This window comes from Ostrea edulis, chromosome 7, assembly GCF_947568905.1.
Source record: "Ostrea edulis chromosome 7, xbOstEdul1.1, whole genome shotgun sequence".
Classification (NCBI taxonomy): domain Eukaryota; kingdom Metazoa; phylum Mollusca; class Bivalvia; order Ostreida; family Ostreidae; genus Ostrea; species Ostrea edulis.
Genome location: NC_079170.1, coordinates 35,297,248 through 35,304,651, shown reverse-complemented (window position 1 = coordinate 35,304,651; position 7,404 = coordinate 35,297,248). Strand labels below are relative to the sequence as shown.

The 7,404-nt window shown below is 34.8% G+C and overlaps 1 pseudogene; it reads left to right on the top strand.

Annotated features, from left to right (window-relative positions):
- Positions 1 to 2,148: 2,148 nt before the first annotated feature.
- Positions 2,149 to 7,404, top strand: LOC125654087 (mpv17-like protein 2; annotated as a pseudogene).

Genomic DNA, 7,404 nt, shown 5'->3' with positions numbered 1-7,404 from the left:
GTCAGAAGCTGTGTGGATAAATATAGAAAATTGGGAATGGTGAGCAAGTTTTCAAAATAAATGGCCCTAAAATTATATGGAGTTTGTTGTAAATAAAATGCGGGAACATTTAATCAGTTGTTTAGAACATGGTCAATTTACTAAATTTCCACAAGAGACCATAAAGAATACTTCAACTTTAAAATACAAAACAATGAAAATTGGTTGTAATTGTTCTTGTAACTTTCCAGACTGGATTGATGAAATGATAGGCTGTGATTTTAAAGTACGTAAAAAGCAATGCAATATATGGAAACATTGTAAATGTGCAAGGGTGCCTGATGATTGTAAAGACTGGATTTGTTCGGAGCATGATCGTGAATAAAGAATGTTTCTGTTGATTTTGTGTTGTTATCATATGGTAATTATCTCCAAGTGTCAGTCCCTCTACACCTTGTTTTTCACACCTTTGAGTTTTGGGGAACGTTAAGACTAGCCGTGTTATCCTGGGGTGCGTTTTACAAAGGAACTTACGACTTACGACCAACTTTACATACTGGAATTTTCCAGTTTATTGTAAGATAATTCGCTCTAAATGCAAAATATGTTTTTAAAATGTGGAAAATTAAGCCTCAGAAAAAATTTCTTCATCCATTTAAAGTAACAACTGTGAAATACACTTTAAGACTTGCGACTTTGTCGTAAGTTGTTTTGTAAAACGGGCCCCTGGCCTATAATTTCATCGAAAAATTGGCCCAAATTTCACCATTCCGGCAGGATTTTCATCCATAAATTAATGAACAATCTTATCAAACTATATATATTCTGATAGCTGTAGTATCATAGATGAATGGAAAATTTCCCGAATGAAAAAAATTTCAAATACAAAAGAGATATTGTAGTTTACACAAGGACTGCTCAGATTTCTTGTTAAAATTTGCACACCTTTCCTCATTCCGGCAGGATTTTCCTATATTTATCTATAATATATCCCCAACGGTTTTATATCCTCTAAACGGTATGGATCTGTAGATGGATGGAAACTTTACCGAATGAAAATACTCAAAGTATTTTAGGAGATATTGCCAGTTAAACGAGTCTATTCGATCAGTTTAGATTAGGATTTTTTTCGAGTTCGGTCCATTCCGGCAAGGTTTTTCAATATACCTCATTAATTTATTTCAAATATTTTCATATATTCAAGTAGTCCTGGTTTCACAGATGTGCGGAAACTTTGCCGAATGAAAATACTTTTTCGAGCTCGGTCCATTCCGGCAAGGTTTTTCAATATACCTCATTAATTTATTTCAAATATTTTTATATATTCTAATAGCCCTGGTTTCACAGACGTGCGGAAATTTTGCCGAATGAAAATATACCAAGTATTAGCGGAGATATTGTGATTTTAATTCATGTCACTACTCTCATTCCGGCCCCATTCCGGCGTTTACACCTTCCCTCAGGTCACTAACTAACTGTGTAACGAATTTATCACGTCGAAGACCTCTAACTGTACATGTGGGTCTATATCATACAACTTAGTCAAATGTCTTTCCTGTTGACACGGATGGAAGTCGAACCCGACGATAAATAAAATTACTCGCCCAATATGGATGTTACTCGCATGATACAGGTTTTTTTTCACGGCGTCATGTGACCAAGATCTGACCAATTAGATTTCAACAATTTTGTCTGAGGCGTGATAAAGAACTATATAAGATGCGCCTTCCAAAACGATCTCTTATTCTCTAAATGTACAAAATGGCGCAATACCAAAGTAACGAGTCGACACAGGCATATCTAAGCAGTGAATATGCTGTTTGTCCATACAACAAATCACATGTTGTAAGAAGAAGAAGAATGGCTATTCATTTAGTCAAATGCACCAAATCGAGTCCCGTGGCTAGAAATTTCATCGCCTGTGACTACAATCATAGTCATAGATTTCGACGGGATCATGGTTCGAATCATTACGGATGCTGTGTAGATCGAGAGATAGAGGAAATGTGGCAGCAGAAGGGGAGAGAGGTTATTAAAAAAGGTAACACTTCTCTCCCCCAATACAGCGATCCGTTGATTGAGGGAGAGGACTGGGATGAAGAAATCAGAGAGCCATGGCTTAAATCCTTCAAGAAAGTAACGCAGCGAGCCATAGGTGGTGATACGTCTCTCCCCCCTTACAGTGAGCTGGTGATTGAGGAGGAGGACTGGGACGAGGAAATCAGGTGCATGGAGAGCCATGGCTTATCTCCCCCTCATAAGAGTGAGCTGGTGATTGGGGGGGAGGTAGAAACGCATCGATCCATAGGCAATGATACGTCTCTCCCCCCTTACAGTGAGCTGGTGATTGAGGGGGAGGACTGGGACGAGGAAATCCGATGCATGAAGGTACGTGACACTATTTCAAATTAATTGTAATGTCGATCTATGTATAAAGTATGTTATTTTCCTTTTGTTATAAAATATGTTAATATGTGTTGAATTTTGAGTGCTTATTAAATTTTAGCGTCTAATATAGTTTCCCGGTGTTGTCAGATATACATGTAGCAGTTTCACTTCTATAGTAATTCTGATAGCTAGACAAAATGTTGGTGTCAAATGTGTAGTCTCAAGATATAGCCCGATATTTTTTTTAATTATTTTTTAAATAAAACATGAATTCGCATTTGATTTCAATGTCTGCTATAGTTTTTTTTTTCTGGTGTAGTATTTGCCTGTGGATTACCAATAATTCAGCCTTCTCCTAGAACTTTTAAGGCGTAATTACGTTTGAAACCATCAGTTGAACATAAAAGCAGAAACTTTAATATGTATTGTACATTAATGCCTTAACTGCTAAATTATCAAGAGTCGTGGAGTTATCTTATCTTGTCATTTGCTTGGAGTTATCTCTCTTTGCTTAGAAAATGGATGGGTGGAGTCTTCTCTAAACATTTTGTCTTCGTTGTTTATTTGACACACGTAATAGTATACTGGAGGGGTGTGTGTGTGTGTGCGTTGTGCCGATTTTATACTGAAAACCATCGAACCTTTAGCTTGTTTACATGCGCAGGGCGCTAAATTGCGCATGCAATATGCATTTCATTTACATAATGTGCCTTAAACTTTCGGGCTTTTCATCTCATTTAAATATTTGGTATACAATATGATTTTTCCTCTTTGACATAAAAGGTTGAATTGTATAGCAAGTGGGGAGTAGCCATGTTCTGAGGCATTGCCCTCATTACACAATTGGTAAAGGTAGATATATAAGCCTTTTGAGCCTTCCATCCACAGGCACTTGTTTCTGTAAATGATTTATGACCTCTGTATACTAATAATAACACGTGTTATTATTAGTATACAGAGGTCATAAGTCATTTACAGAAACAAGTGCCTGTGCTTCCATCTCATTTAAATATTTGGTGTAGGATATGATTTTGCACCTTTTCCCTCTTTTACATAAAAGTTTGAATTGTATAGCAAGTGCTCTGAGCCTTTTACCCCATTTACATAATTGGTAGAGATTATATCAGTGGTCATGTTCGGAGCCTTTTACCACATTTACATAATTGGTAGAGATATATAGCAAATGGGGGAGTGGCCTAATGTGTTTCAGAATCAGCATTATTCTACTACTCTTTGCTATTTCAGAGCCCCACTGTGTACACCTCGCACATTGATATTTGTGCCTCCATAAAATATACTGAGTACTGTTTACAGTAATTGTGTTTGTACCAATGGATATTTATCATTTTGGACTTTTGGGGTAGTCAAGGCATCGTTAATATGAATTACAGAAATTTTAAACAAAAAATATTTAAGGTAACTCCATACTCGCATTATTATCTGACGAAAGTTTGAAATGTGTATTTATTTCAATTCATTAGAGTTAAATGTGATAGATTATCAAATAAAATATATACGGTAGGTCACCCCACTATTTAAGATGCGAGACATACATTTCTTATATATTGACGTAACAAAATTGCAATTTTCCTTCAACAGCAATTATTAAAATTTCACAAAAACTGGTTAAAACGATATAATAACTTATTCATAATAATTTCATGAAACGGTTTCTTTACAAAACTATTGAAAACGTCTGTAAAAGATAAAGAAATCTATAGCATAATAAACTTGATAAAGGGTTCGATGAAAACAAGTCATTGCCTTTGGATTAAGTATTTTGAAACACATTATTGATTATATATAAATACACATGTATATTTTATGTTTAACAGAATTTTTACAATAACCATTGGAAAAGACTCCAACAAAATTTATGATAATATCATGCATATAAATCTAAATAAATAAATGATTTTGCAAAACCTTATGACGTCACAGGAGGGTGACACTACTTTAAATCAACTCGTGTAGAGGAGCGGGTCCTGAACCTAAGAATGCAGTGTGGCCTGGAGGTTAAATTTTTTACCGTACTCACACTCAAACTCAGCCATGCCGGTTAGTTTTGAGTACAACTCTGAGCAAGCTTCCAGCATACTCGAAAAATCTTGAGCATGTACTCCATTCAGTGAGTATGAGAATAATTTTATAAAGATTTTATAATCTTCACTTTTGAGTGAGGGGGCGATTTAGAGCACAGGGGTTGAGTTCGAGTATGAAAACTTGCTCAAAAAAGTTTTATACCCTCCAGGCCTGGTCCCCTTCCCACAACGCCGTTCGCGCACTTTCTACTAATATTGTGGAAAGGGGGCCAGGCTACACCTCGGCGATTGTCATATCGAACGTTTGATGAAGAGTAAGCAACCAGACGCTCGGCTATATCCGTAAATCTCCGACGAGCTCGTCGGAGATATGCGGAAACAGCCGAGTGTTCATATATGGTGATCCAAGCTCTATAATACAACTTAAGGCGTCTAGGTAACTAACTATATATATTTAGACAGAACATAAACAACATACCTTATTATTTGCCTTCTACTTAGCGTTTTGCCTTTTAGAGTTGAGATAATTCGAACTGCATAGTTTTGTAACGATTACAACCGATTAGAAAAAATAAAAGATGAGAGAAATTTTGAATAGCAGGGCAGACATTTGCAAAAATAGGATTGATATATTTAGTCTTTTGTCCATATATATTTTATATTGTTCATTGTGTAATTTCTGCAGAGAATATTCAGTTCTATTTATAATCAGCTGATAATATTGGCACCAAAGCTCATATAAGTGATCGAAGTGTTGTTAGCCATGCAATATAAAATACATGTAAATTTTATTACATGGTATTGTACTTCTAACAAGATTTTGGATTAAAGAGTCTGCTAGATAGAGAAATTTCTTTTGTAGAAATAGGAGTGAGAGGTTTCAGTAAACAAGATATCATAAGGGTTGATATATATAATATTTTTGAATACTTTTTTCTTACATGTTTGTATAAAATGTTTTTCATTTCCAACAATGGTATCAACAAAATCAATAATTCGTTAAATGTATGATGTACCTTTTAATGATAACCGTGGTATTACAATATGCATCTGAGTTGGAATTAATAGTTATATCTATGAACCCAACCAGTGTATTTTGTCCAATTTTCTGCCTGCTCTACTTCTAGCCTTTGTTCAGAATGAATGGCTGTCCATGTGAATGTGATGGAGAGAGGGGGAATTATATAACCCTGTACCCCTTGGTCAGGTCAGGTTGTTTAAAAATTCTGTCCGAGAAAACCTGAATGAATGTTGTCTCACCTAACAAAATTATTTTCTCTCTAGGAATGACAGGATTACAATATCTACCTGCTTCTATATATACAATTGATGTGTACTTATTCTTAATTTTGTAAGCTAAGTGCATAAATTCCTTTGAATTGGAAGACACTAGTTTTTGGTCATCATAGACACTCGTTTCTTGTCATCATAGTTGAATATGTGCCATAAAACGAGTTTTCCAAAAGAGATGCTGTTTATCAATCTAACGGTTGATGCACAGAGATCTATTACCCTTTCTGTTCTCTTTTATATAAATATAAATGTATGTGTAAACAAGTTTAATGTTCTATATACTTATATATATATATATATATATATATATATATATATATATAGAACTAATTCTAGTTATAAATATACATTTTTAAAATAACTGTCAATTATGTTTTAGCTGGGGACTGTATTGACCCAACAATTACTGCAATATTATTATTTTTTTTCTTTAATTTTTCGTAAACTTGGCACACTGCATGGGAGCATTGTTATTTTGAAAACTTAAGGATTTGTTGCTGATTGATCAGCTGACCGCTACATTCCTAATAATTTTTCTGTGTCTGACATAGTTTTATATCCTTGTCATGGTTATGGTGCAGCACAGTGCATCTATCCATCTTTCTGTCTATAATTAGCACTTTGTGGATCAAATAAAAACAGTACTTACAAGGCTAGGACCATCACATTTCCTACACGTATTCCCAATTATGAAAGGAAAACGCCTATTTTTAAGGTCAATCTTACATGGGTAATTTGTAGATAAAAACAAGTACTGATAAGTCTAGAATAAGTTTTATTATTGTTTTAATACTCTCAATAAATAGGGAAATTGTTGACAGAACATTGACATCATATCTTATTGAAGAAATAACTGTAAGAATTCAGTTCAAGATTTTATTCATACAATGAGTTATTGCCCTTTTCCTGAGCAAAGCACACATTAAAAAAGTCATAATTTTTGGGTGTTCCTAGATACTTTTAATTTATTACAGTGCTGTAGTATTAAATGCTCATATCATTTGACAAGAGAGTATCTGATCAATGTCTCTTATCATTTCAGCAGGTCACATGAAACAAGCAGTACTATGCCGATAAAGTTGTTTGGTTCCTTCAGAAGAATAGCGAGCAGAAGTCAGGTCTTCTTCAGTGATAGATACTTGATGTGGACCACTACGTCATGTTCCGTTGGGTTGTATGGGGTTGAAGATCTACTTGCACAGGACATACAAGTGAGAAAGAAGAAAATGAAATGTTTGGATGGTGTTCGCTCGGGAAAGGTGGCAGCAGCAGGCTTTGTGATTGGCCCGTTTTTACACTACCGGTATATGTATCTTGATCGATTCTTCCCTGGACGATGTTTAAAAAAAGTAGTGATTGATCAGATTATTTGCTCACCAATAGTGATTGCATTGTATCTATATATACAACATCATTGATTGAGAAGAAAAGCTTGAGTGAGATTAATACAGAAATATTACCCAAGGGCATAGCTTTATTCATTGCAGAACTGCCTGTTTGGCCTCCAGCACAATATTTTAGTTTCTTTTACCTGCCCACAAAATATCGTGGCGTATATGACAATATAATATCTTTTGGATATGATTGTTTATTTTCTTATGTGAAGTTTGACACAGAGATAAATATGTCTAACACAGAAAAAAAAGAAAATGATTCATCTAGTTATATACACTTCACAAATAAGACTGAATCATGTGTTTGA